Below are 13,276 nucleotides of genomic sequence, written 5' to 3'. Positions count from 1 at the left end.
AAATGTTAGAATGGTTGCGAGTCGCATGATTTTGCCACTGCACAGCACAAAAGAAGTACGTGACAGATGATGTTAGTAACACCCAGGTGAGTAAGACAAAGCCCTGTATCTTGAATAAACTTCTGAATGTACTAGCAGTTAAGTGCTCTCATAGACCAAAAGCCTGCATGGCCATTGGCCCGGCCACCTTAACAGAAGCACTCTAAAAACTGTCATGCAATTGGCAAGATATCTCACAATCCCTCTGTGTAGCTCCTCTCCTGCAAATTTCAATGTTAGGGGAAATTCCTTGGACGTGGGAAGAGGCAGAAAAGGAGAGAGAGGCACTCAATCCCAGTAAAATTCCTTGAGGCTGCCTAATCTTCTGTAGATTCACCTGGAGCTGGAAACATGAGATGGTTATGGTGCACTTTTGAGCATTCCTCTACAGTTTTGATGTGTTGTTTCTCCGTGTAACAATAGCTTCTCTCAGCGTATGTAATTGTTACAGGCCAGCTGAAGCCATACTTTTCTCCTGAACTCTTCCCTACATGCTCTATGTCGACCTCATTGTGCTCTTTCCCCAAATCCTGCAGGATGTATGACTATGTCCTAATTTAAGCCATAATTTCACTATTTTGAAACTTTCACAAATTGTCTAATGCATCCCCAACAAGAACAAAACAGTTTAAATGTAACATAATGTATCCCGGGGTTTCTCAACTGTAGCACTATTGACATTGTGCAATGGGAAAATTCCTTGTTGTAGGGGACGTCCTGTGCATTGTAGGGTGTTCAGCAGCATCCTTGGCCTCTACCCATGAGCTTCCTGAGTTGTGACAACTGAAAATGTCTCCAGACATTGCCAAATATCTCCTGAGGGGTGGGGTGATTGCCCTTGGTGAGAACAACTGATCTACCCTGATGGTGGAATATGTTTTATACTTGTTATTAAAAAGTAAATTTAAATGTGACACTTGATTTCATTGACCATCACTTCAATACTGACATAGTAGGGGCTGGTCTTTTGCACACATTTGGAGATGACTCCAGCCGAGAGCCTCTGAGAAGGACAGCAGAGGTTTGAGCTCAGATTTCTGGGAAGTGTTCAGGTTCTTTTTTCAGATCATCTCCAGGTCAGAAGACTATAAGAGTTAAGAAAGGCCAGCCAGAGATGATGATTGCTTCCTTCAAATCCGAGGTGGATGGCTGAGTAACTTGGCTAAAACTGCTTTGGCTTGAAAGTCAGTTGAAGCTTTTGGAACTGTGGGTACCACAAGCTTCCCCTGGATATTACTACTGCTGGCCCAAGAGAATTCTACTCCATCAGTGCTCCTGCTTCTATCTTGTAGCATCTCCTCCCCTCACCCTTTCTTCAGAATACAATCTCAGCCTTAGTCACCAGTGCTACATAACCTCCTGGGACCTGGAGTGTCAGACTAGGCAGCCCTCAGTCTGTGCTCTTTGTTGGCTGCAGAGTTCAGGTAGCTGAGCCCTCCGATTATACATTCCAGAACCGAATCCCCATAAAACTCAATACTGACTTAAATGGTGTATTACTCACTGATGAGTTGGTTTATGGCTGAGCCCAGGAAATGTGTTAGATCTTTTGTGACGGCCATATGTCCCTGGTCGATCATTAAGGTCAGAGTCAGCAGGCTATTTGCTTTATCCCACTCAGGAGCTCCAGGCTCTTGGAGTCCCAGAATTTCTTCCCAGATTCTATTCATAGTACCCTTCTGTCTGGACACTTAAAACTAAAGACGTATCTGTTCATTCCTATTCCTGAACGCCCTAAAGAAAGTAGGTCGGCTTGCTGTGTTTTAATTGGAAGGCATCTTGCGAGTCTTTGGAAAAGAAGCCAAGTAAATGATTGTTGTTGTTAGGGTAATTATTTCCTAAAGAATGCACACATTTTGGCTTTGCCAACCGAATCACTCCACAAGACATGTAATTTAAACCTCCATTTTATCTTATTTGTTGAAATTAAGTAACAGGAGGAGAGCTTATTTTAACTGCTTCTTTAAAACAGGCTGGAAAAGGAAATCCAGAGCTTTTACACATAATTCTGACAAATGAAAAGTTTGCTTTACAATTACATCAATTTCAAATTATTGTTGTCATATTAAGGTAGATACATACATGAATGTACTAATAGAATGCTGAGCGATAATATAGAGAGCACTTATTCTTCTTTTAACGTGTTTTGGTCATTTAAATACTTTTTAATCATACCATGGTCTTCTCCTAACAGAAAGAAAGAGAAATCTAAACTCGACTCAGGGTAAAAACACTTCCCCAATTCAAACTTAATCATGTAGTTTCACTGGTCATTTTCAGGTGGTCATATGAGTCCAAGTCCGAAGTACATAAAGCGTTTCTTTTGAATGACAGACTTCTCCATGTGGCCTGTTCTACGTGGATTCCTTCCCGCAGAGAGCGAATCGGGTGGTATATATCACGACACTAGGAGTCTCCATAAGGAATAATGCGGGAATGAGACGGAAACAGAAAAGGAAGAATTTGTTGATTAGCTTGACACAAATTATCTGGAGAAAGTTGCTGCCTGGACACCAATCCACCAAGTAATAGAAGAGAGCAAGTAACAAGTTCTAATTTTATGGAAACTTTTGGTATTTCAGACAAATATGATAAGAAAAGGACTTTTTAAATTAACCATCAAAATTTCCTTTTTTTTTTTTTTTTTTTTTCTTTCAGAAATCTCTTAGGGCTTTGCAAGCCATGCTCACTTTTCTGATACAGCCACCCTTTGTGTCAACTGCTTCTTGCCAACAAATTTTTAGAGAAGTTGTCAACTGTCCCATCCATTGTGCTCCCACAATACTAGTAGAAAGTGATCAGATGTTTTGTGGCTGGATTGAAAAGAAGTACTTTTAAAATATGGGGATTCTCAGGTTAATGTCCACCCTAAGTCTATACCAGCCAGCAGGAAGGAATCTCAAATACAGGAGTTTAGATTATTCTGTAATCATCCAGCCTTAAAGGGGAGGCAACAATTTGGGGTCATTTCATAAATACCTTCTCTTATTTGAGTATTTCATAGGCAAAATAGAAGCAACTTGATCTTGCTTGACCAGAAGGATTTATAACTAACGTTTGTGCTTTTCAGTTGTAAGAGTAAAAGGGCAAAGATTTGTGGTTTTTTATTTAGTCAACAGGTATCACCAAATGTGATTACTTTTCACTTAATATAACATCTTTTACAAAAAAACTAGTATGTGCTATCATTTGCAGTGTTTATGTACTAAAATCTGTGCAAAAGGCTTTAAGAAAGTAAATGAAAACTAGGGGCTGTGTTAAAAGAAGTCTCTCTAGAGTTACCAGTTAAAATACAGAATGGCCAGTTAAATTTGGATTCCAGCTGAACAATGGATATGTTTTACATAAATATATTCTAAATATTACAGGAGACATTGTTATACTAAAAAAAAATATTTTCATCTGAAATTCAAATTTAACTGGGTTTTCTATATATTTATTTGCTAAATCTGGCAACCCTAAACACTGGACCCTATTTAAATTCACAATGTGATGGAATTGGGTCCACAAGCTTTCAGAGATAGACACCAAACTTTCTAAATACACAGATATTGAATCCATACTTTAATCACATTAACCAAGTTCATAAAAGTCTATTTAATCACAGTAAAAAAGGAAATAACAGGTCACTGAATACCTATAAGCACATCAATACCACATGTGGTCAGTAAAACTGGTTTTCAGGCACAAGATGCTCATTGGAATGTGCGAACGTTTTATGGTTTAAAACTAAAACAGGCAGAAGGAGTAATCCCCCAGTTGGGAGCTTGGCAATGGGATCTTAGTTATTGTAAAAAATTTACTGGCTTACATTCCCTGTTTCCTAAAAGTGCCCAGATGGGTTCTGCTGATATTTGTCTCTGTACCTCCTTTTTCTAAGCCCCATGGGTTCCCTAACCCCCTATCTCAAAGTGACACATCCTTCCGTTAGCTGTATTAATAGCTCCAGTCATATTACGTCAACTCCTGCTGCTAAAAGAGACTGTTTTCATCCATTATTTGATGATTGTGAAGTTTAACTCTAAAAAGGCAATCGTATGCATTCACTTCCAAATTATTGAAGAACTTCTCACTGTACTACTCATATATTTACTGAACTTACTAGACAGGTAGAATTGCTGTAATGCCATTTGCTCTAAAGAAGGGCAATGCTGATAATATTTTGTGTCAAGCCAAGTTTTTATCGGTATAATCTCATTTAACGCTCCCTATAATCTAGGAGGAAGACAGCACAGTTATATAGAGAAGAACAAGATCTAAATCTAATTGGAATCTACTATACCTCTGTAGCACTAACACCCACTTTGAAATGAAATGTTCACTACATTTTTTTTTTTTTAAAGCTAGATGAATTCAGCTTCTGTGGTTAAACTATCATATGAGCCTTCAATAAATCTTCGCTAATGGCCACACTGATACATAAAGAAATGAGTACAGGCTTTGGAGTAATAATGACCTAGATTAGAACCACACCTTTATAACTGAGGAAGGGATAAGAAGTAGGGAGACCAATTTAGACATTTTATGGGCTGAATTATGTCCCCCCAAATTCATATGTTGAGGTCCTAACCCCCAGTACCTTAAAATGTGACTACATTTGGAGATAAAAATCTTTAAAGAGGTAATTAAGTTAAAATCAGGCTATTCGGTGGCCCTAATCCAACATGCCTGGTCCTCTGATAAGAAAAGAGGAAATTAGAACACAGACACACACAAAAGAAAGACCATGTGAAGACATAGGAAGAAGACAGCCATCTGTAAGCCAAGGAGAGAGGCTTCAGCAAAAATCAATCCCAATGACACCTTGATCTCAGATTTGTAGCCTCCGAACTATGGGAAAATAAATTTCTGTTGTTTAAGCCATCTAGTCTGTTATGGCAGCCCTAGTAAAAGAATACAGACATGTTTCTTAAAAACTTAGAGGTTGATTTTTTCATTTTGAAAAAAGGCAAAATTCCCATGGGTTTGATGCGATCATTAAATAATTAAGTGCCTAGCATGATGATTTGAAGAATAAATATAAGAATTAACTCTTTCACTTATGTTCACAACATGAAATAGCATATCCATTAATTATTCTTGGCAAATTATTAAGGATCTGTTAGGTGCAAACACAAAAATCAATATCTGATTCCAACAGTTGTTTTTTTTGTTGTTCATTTGTTTTGTTTTTATGACTAAGAATGGAAAGGCAATGTTTGTTGTTATCCCTAGTTGGTGCTCTGTACACTGTATTTTGTTGATTCTGCAATGCATATTTTAAAACAAACTTTTAATTTTATAACAGTTTTATACTTACATAAAAATTACAAAGATATTACAGAGAGTTCCCATATATCCCACCCATGGTTTTGCCTATTATTAACATCCTACATTAGTATGGTTTGTTTGTTACAATTAATGAACCACTATTGATTCATTGTTAATAACTAAAGTCCATACTTTCTTCAAATATCCTTTATATAATTTTTCTCTTCCTGAACCCCGTATAGCATACCATTTAGTCATCATATCTCCTTAGGCTCTTCTTGGCTATGATAATTTCTCAGACTTTCCTTGTTTTGAATGACTCTGCCAGTTTTGAGTAGTACTGGTCAGGTTTATTGTAAGATGCCTTTTATTGGGGTTTGTGTGATATCTTCCTCATGATTAGAATGGAGCTATTCATTCTAGGAAGGAAGGCCACAGAAGTAAAATGCTATTTTTATCACATCATATTAAGACTACATACTATCAACATGACTTATCACTGTTTATGTTGATGTTGATCTCCTAGTGAGACAATTAGTCAGATTGCTCTAATACAAAGATATTCTTTTTGACCCCTTTTTATACAGTACTTTTCAGAAGGAAGTCACTATGCACAACACACACTTAAGGAGCAGGAAGTTATGCTCCATCTCCTTGAGGCTAGAGTGTCTACATAAATTATCTGGAATTTCCTACATGGAAGATTTGTCTATTCCATTTATTTATTCAGTCATTTGTATCAGTATAGACTCAGATTTTCATTTCATACTTTGGATTACACAATACTCTTACGTATCTTGCTGCTCAAATTATTCTGACTTTGGCCTTTGGAAGCTTTTCAGATGGCTCCTGGGTCCCTTTGACCTATCCCATCATTATGTTTGTTTTTGGTTTTTCCTGAGCAGTATTTGTTATCCCCAATGGATGCCTTACATACTGTATTTTGTTCATTCTATAATGCACATTCTTTTCATCTCTGAAGTTGGTACAACTAATAACATCCTACAGTTGTAATTAGTAGTGCTTTTTTCTTCCTTAGCCATACATAAAATAACAGTGTGCCTTTCAATCAGGGTATCTTAGATTAAATGAAAATCAGAAATTGCTAAGCAATAATAAACAATTTTCCAAGCTATTATTTTCAATTTTGAGCACCCTTACCTAGTCAAGCTTTGAAATTTTACAGAGATCATTTTGCTCAGAGGTTGTCATTGTTTTAATACTTTCTGCTTGCTGTGGATGGGTTGCTTTTTCTCTCTGTTGGTCATTTGAATACATATGCATTGATATGCTAAGACAAAGAATTTGTATTCAGACATATGAATATCAGCAATAGTCATTTACTTATTCTTTCAGCTACTTCTATGATTTAAGTACTCTTAACGTCCTAATGTCAATTCTAAGGCCATTCTTTGAGAGGCAAAACTGTATATGATTAGAACAGTAATAAATAAGACATATTTTATTATTCTGGTCATGTCCATTTCAGTAATAATTTCAGTGTGGATAGGAGAATTTCAATTTATTTACATTAGAATTTTATTACTTTATATCCCTTACAAACATGAAGATGCATTATTTTGCCTGACTTGATAAATGAACTGAGTTATTTTAAGTCCTTCCATTCATTTACTAATACATTTATTGAACACCATTTATGTGTCTTGCCCTAGGCTCATAGGTTTCTGTGCTTGGCCCTTAAGAAGCTAATGTAAACTTAACTAAGATTTAGAGATTGCCTAGGGAACATTTATTTAATTATATTTTATAATAAATACAAAATATTTTAATATGTTGCCTCTGAAAATTATAGCAAATTGGTGAAGATTCGAATAGTCTCTTTTAGTCTTTCTCAGTTTCCCAGAGCAAAGTTTTGCAAAGAACTGGTAAACTGAATTTTGCATTATCAATTAACATTTTCAGTACCTCTATCAAATAAAACATAAACCTTCAAATTATGTATAGGACATTGAGGCTTAGAAGGAGGTTTAAGTATAATTTAGTGGCAGACAGCAATCAATATATCCAGCTCTGATACAATCGTAGGACCCTCATAAGCCGGGCCATATGCAGGTAGTCTGTATATTCACCAACAATGTAAAGGTAACTTAGCATATGAGTAAATAATCATCTGGCATATCTGATGCCTCTAAAATGACAAAGATGGTGCATCCTTTTTCATAGTATCAATATTTGTCATCAAACATGCTTAAAAACCCTTTCGATGGAATCTAGTAGTTACTGAAGGGTTATCCTTCAAACACTCATGACAAAAGTGTACTAAAATTGAAATTTTTATCATAAAGACTCCATCAATATTCAATTATGTGGTGCCTTTGCAAAAATACAATCCAATAAAGCAAAACAAAATTTTAATCTAGTGCAATAATTAGATCTTTTTGTTGGCCAACAAAATAACTCTTTTTAGTGCTTAAATAGCATATTAAATTTCCAAAGCACTTTATATTCATTAATTATTCCTCTAAAAACCCAGCAAAAGAGGCGGTTTGCACAATTTTCAATGATGTTAGTTTGCTCCAAATTTAGGAATAAGAAACAAGGATAAAGGTAATTTGATGAATGCAAAGACTGGTGAGATCTGCAAAATACACACATGAGAGAAACAGTCTGTCATTATTATTAATTTTTGCAACATTAGAATCTCTCATATGGAACACTCCAGAATAAGTTTCTATCAGAAATCCATTTTTCATGTTACATTTCTCAATTATCCCACTATGTATGAAAATTTCAGTCAACTCTGTACTCCCAAATAATTAACTAATTATATTGAAGAAAATATATAGTTCCAGATTGATTCTGATAATAGAGGTAGAAATCAATGTTATGCAAAAAAGCATATACAGTGCTTTAAGTTATTTTCTTTCAATGATTTTAGCTGGCCCAATTGCACTTTTTGTACATAATATTGATTGAGATCAGTGATACTCTAATTCTATGTATAGGGTTTGAGATGTTTGTTAATGATTTTACCTAATTGTATTGTTTATATACAGTATTGATTGCCAGCCCCCCCGCACTCACAGAACAAAGAGAAAAATTTTAGTCTGTAAGAGATTTGAACAGTAAGCATTAGTATGAGTTTACATTTTCATTGGTGTAGGTTTCAAATCAGTTTTTATTCTGTTTGCTTAAAGAAATCCCAAAAATTAAAAACATACCTGACACAGTTTTTATAAATAATACAGAGGGTGCCAAAAAAAAGTATAACATTTCAAGAAAGGAAAAAACTGTATTAAAATTACACTGATGGTAACCACTTTGAGAACCTCTTGTTTCTCATTTGTTTGTCTTGCTCTTTTATTGTTTTTGGTTTATATACCACATATCAGTGAAATCACATGGTTCTCTGCTTTTTCAGTCTGACTTATTTCACTCAGCATTTCAGCATTACACTCTCAAGATCCATCCATGTTGTCACAAATGTTCCTATATCATCTTTTCTTACCGCCGAATAGTATTCCATTGTGTATATATATATCACAACTTCTTTATCCATTGAAGGAAATTTTGGTTGTTTCCATGTCTTGGCCACCGTAAACAAAGCTGCAATGAACATTGGAGCACATGTGTCTTTATGTATAAATGTTTTCAGATTTTGGGGGTAGATACCCAGGAGAGGGATTGCTGGGTCATATGGTAATTCTATTCGTAATTTTTTGAGGAACCTCCACACTGCCTTCCATAGCGGCTGCTATTTGTCACCATGTACCAAAATTAATTCAAAATGGATCAAAGACTTAAACATAAGACCTGACATAATAAACTGCATAGAAGGAAACATAGGTACTAAACTTATGGACCTTGGGTTCAAAGAGCATTTTATGAATTTGACTCCAGAGCACCTCTTGTAATTGCAGAAGTCAAATGTGACTTGTATTCAGTATATATTGAGTATTACAATGTTAATACAGATTTTTCCTTTCTTAAAAGGTGTATGCATTTTTTCTGCCACCTTCTGTATATACTTCCAGAGAGAAACCTGGATTAATTATTCAACACAACTATTTATACATAATCTCCTCTCCCTGTATGTATTTAAGATAGTACATTAAAAATTGCTCTAATAAGCATTTCGGTAATAAACAAGTTATTATTAGATGTGAAGACATATTGTCTGTAAATATTTGTATACCTATCTTTGGAGAAACATGCTTTAATTTAGTGAAAAGTGCAGATAACAGAATTCTGTAGATGGATTATAACTTACTTGATATAGACAGTGAATGTTACCTTAGAGGGGAAAAAATCCCATTTCAGCATATATCTTAGCATTATTAACTAATAGCTTTGCTCTCTGGATGAACCACTGAAGGCATTAGACAGGAGTTTCAGGATATCCTGTACTTAAGAATCACTTAGGATGCTTGTTAAAACATCAGATTTAAGAGCAAAATGGTACAGCCACACTGGAAAACAATTTGGCAGTTTTTTTATAAAGTTAGACGTACACTTTCCATATGACCCAGCGATCCCACGCTTAGATGTTTACCTTGTGGAAATGAAAACTTATGTTCTTACAAAAAACCTGTATACAAGTGTATACAGCAGCTTTATTCCATAACTGTCCAAACCTGGAAATAACCCAAATGTCCTATAATGGACAAAGGGATAAACCAACCCTGATATATCCACACAGTGCAATACTACTCAGCAATAAGAAGGGAAGAACTATGGGTACATGCAACGGCTTGTATGAATCTCAAAAGTATTATGAGGAGATACAGGAGACAGTTTCAAAACATAGCATACAATATGTTTACATTTATTTTTAGTCCTGACAAAAGCACAGCTATAGTAATGGAGAACGGAGCAGTGGTTGCAAGCTTTAGGAGTGAGATGTGACCACAAGGGGATAGGATGGGGGACAGTGTGAGGATTATGGAACTATTCTGTATTCTGATTATATCTATGGTTACATCAATCTATACATGTGTCAAAATTCATAGAACTGTACAAAAGAAAAAAATTAATCCCATTGCATATTAAAAAATAAAATTTCAGGCCATCCCCCTCAAAGTGAGGTGGGGCCTAGGAACCTGAATGTAACACCTTCAAGCAACACATGTACGTTCAAGTAGTTCTGATAAAAGTGATCCATACTTTAAGAAACACTACTTTAGCAAAAAATGTAATGGACTGAAAGAAGATTGTAGTACAGCATCCTCCCAATTGATTAGTATGTGACTTTGGGTGCTGTTATAGGTTGAACAGTGTCCCCCAACAAATATGTTGGAGTCCCAAACCCTGGTAACTCAGAATGTGACCTTATTTGTAGATTAAGTCTTTATAAAGGTGAACAAATTAAGAGTAGGTAATTCGGTTGGGCCCTAGTCCAATATGACTTGTGTCCTCCTTTTATTAAAGACTTTATTTTTTGAGAGAAACAGATTTCTCATATACCCCCTGCCCCTGCACATGCAAAGCCTCCTCATCATCATCATCACTCACCAGAGTGGTACTTTTTTTTTTAAACCAAGTATGAACTTACACTGACACATGATAATTACACAAAGTCCATAGTTTCCCTTAGGGTTCATGCTAGGTGTTGCATATCCTATGGTTTGGACAAATGTATAATGATGTATGTCTATCATTATAATATCATACAAACCTTAGAAGGGTCTCAGGGATCCCCAGATCACACTTTGAGAATGATTTATATAAATCATTGATACTGACTTTGAAGTTTGGGTTGCTATAATTCTGCAACTAATAAAATTTTAAAAATGAAATAAATCTCAGTAATGGGGTTTCATTTTATAGATGGGGATACAGGCATGGGAGTACATTCATTCCTTCATTCATTCAAGCATTTATGGAACACCAACATGTACAAAAGCTGGGGAAAAAACAATTATTCACCCAGTGCTCCTTCAACATTCTGGAAGTGCTCTGCTGTCTATTTTTCTATCTGCTTTCACATTTATTAGTATTTTCTTGTTTTACTTCCTTGTGATTGAGCTTTTTAAAAAATGACTAATACCCAATTGTTTATAAAGCCAACCAAATTGGTACCATAACACAGAAATACAACTTAGAATGTTTTTTGTCCTTAAACTACTGGTAGAAATTTCTCCTGTCATATGAGCTTCTTTGTGAAAGTCGATATTAAAACTTAGGGGACTGTGACAGAGACATTTGCTTCTTATTGAATATCCAGGTAATTCTACTAATTTCCCAGGTCTCATGAAGTTAGGGGTTCCATGTGAGAGCTATATAAGGAGACATGCCAAGTGTCACTTTTAAACCAAAGCTGGTCCCCTGGAATAACCCAGCTCTCCCTTCTCTTGCATAAACACACACAAGGCCCTCAAAATGAGGTAGCAAGCCACACTTTGGAACAAATCTGGATTACTGACTTACTACACATGGGAACTTGATTAAAGAAGGTTACAGACATCGAATGAGAAATAAACTTTTGTTTTGTTATCCTCTGATAATTCATTACTACAACATAGTCTAGCTTTCCCTGATGAATATAAGGGTAAAACCAAGAAGATTAATTCAATATGATTAAAAGTAACCCAATGTATTGTTTAATTAAGTGTTTTGAGCCTGATAACAGTTCCAATTTCCAGTATAGCTGCTCTCTCTTCTGGGGGAAGGAGGGGAATAAGATGAATCATAGACTAAAATATTGTACCTTTCTATAATGAATGAGATAAAACAATAACCCCCACTTGGTCTCAAAAATAAAGAAGAAATTAACTACACACAAACAGGTTTATCAAACAGACTGTGTTTAAAACTCTTGCTTCACCTTATAATAATATAAGAATTCTAAATTTTAATTAATTGTATCAAATTCATGATAAGGATGACATGTAAGCTGATCCTATCAGAAGCAAAATAAAACAAACAATAAGCAAAATCTGCTGACCACCATCAAGGCTACAATTTCTCTCATCATCTGACAAAAGCCAAATAAATCTTATCTTCTTTTGTGAAAAAGGTGCTAATGTTATTTAACCAAATTACAAATTAGTCCTTGAACCAAGAAGAGAGACAAGCAACGTTCATTGAATGAGTATGTTTTTCTTAAGAGGGAATTCTTAAGGTAGAGAAGTCATCCAAGCTTTCTCACCTGAGTTACATGATATGTAATAAAAGAAGTGCTGTGAGATGCTGCTGAAGGGGAGAGAGGCCCCGTTATACAGGACTTTGGAACCCTGAGTAAACACTGAAGATATTATTAAGATATTATTCTAAAAGCATTGAGGAAATATTAAACCACAGTATTCAAAGACAACATACTTTTATATATACGTTTTACATGATAGCTGCAAAGGAATATATTTGGGTCTAGAAGGTAAGAGGAGATGGGTTGGCAAGAGTGGAGTAAGAGACATGATGTCCCCTATCACTAGTATTGATTTTTTTTTTCCCTTTCATGTATATCTAATCAATGTTACCAGTAATTTCATGAAGAAATCTAAAATTCTAATCTGATAATAGAAAGACAACTATTTCCCTGTGGTTCAGGAAGGAGATGATTGAGTATAGGGAGAAGGCCCAGAAATACAAATTTTCCACTTGATTCATGCAATTGCATGTGATGCTGTGCTTCTTCAGGCTGGGAAATGTAGTCCTTATGGAGGAGGAACAGAAATGGCCCTTATAGTGAAGCGTCTTAGGGAGCTCCTACTAACACACTCCTGTGGGTATTAATCAAGGAGGAGTAAGGCAGCTTGAAATAAGGGATTTATGTTAAAATCAGAGCAGAAAACCTTGCCTGCATGCAACCCCTTTCATGGAGATTCACAATGCTGGTTAAAGATTCTGGGAAGTCTCGAAAACTCCTGTTTGACTCTAATGGACCCAGAATTCCCCAGATTTATTTGATTTCACAATACTTTTTGCTTTTAATGACACTTTTAAAGTGCCTTAGAATTAGTGTTTTGGGAACATGCAGAACTGTCACAATAGTGTCAGTGGTTGATGAAAAGGCAGACCCAGGTCACGA

This window comes from Rhinolophus sinicus, linkage group LG05, assembly GCF_036562045.2.
Source record: "Rhinolophus sinicus isolate RSC01 linkage group LG05, ASM3656204v1, whole genome shotgun sequence".
NCBI classification, from domain to species: domain Eukaryota; kingdom Metazoa; phylum Chordata; class Mammalia; order Chiroptera; family Rhinolophidae; genus Rhinolophus; species Rhinolophus sinicus.
Note: the sequence above shows the minus strand (reverse complement) of the source record.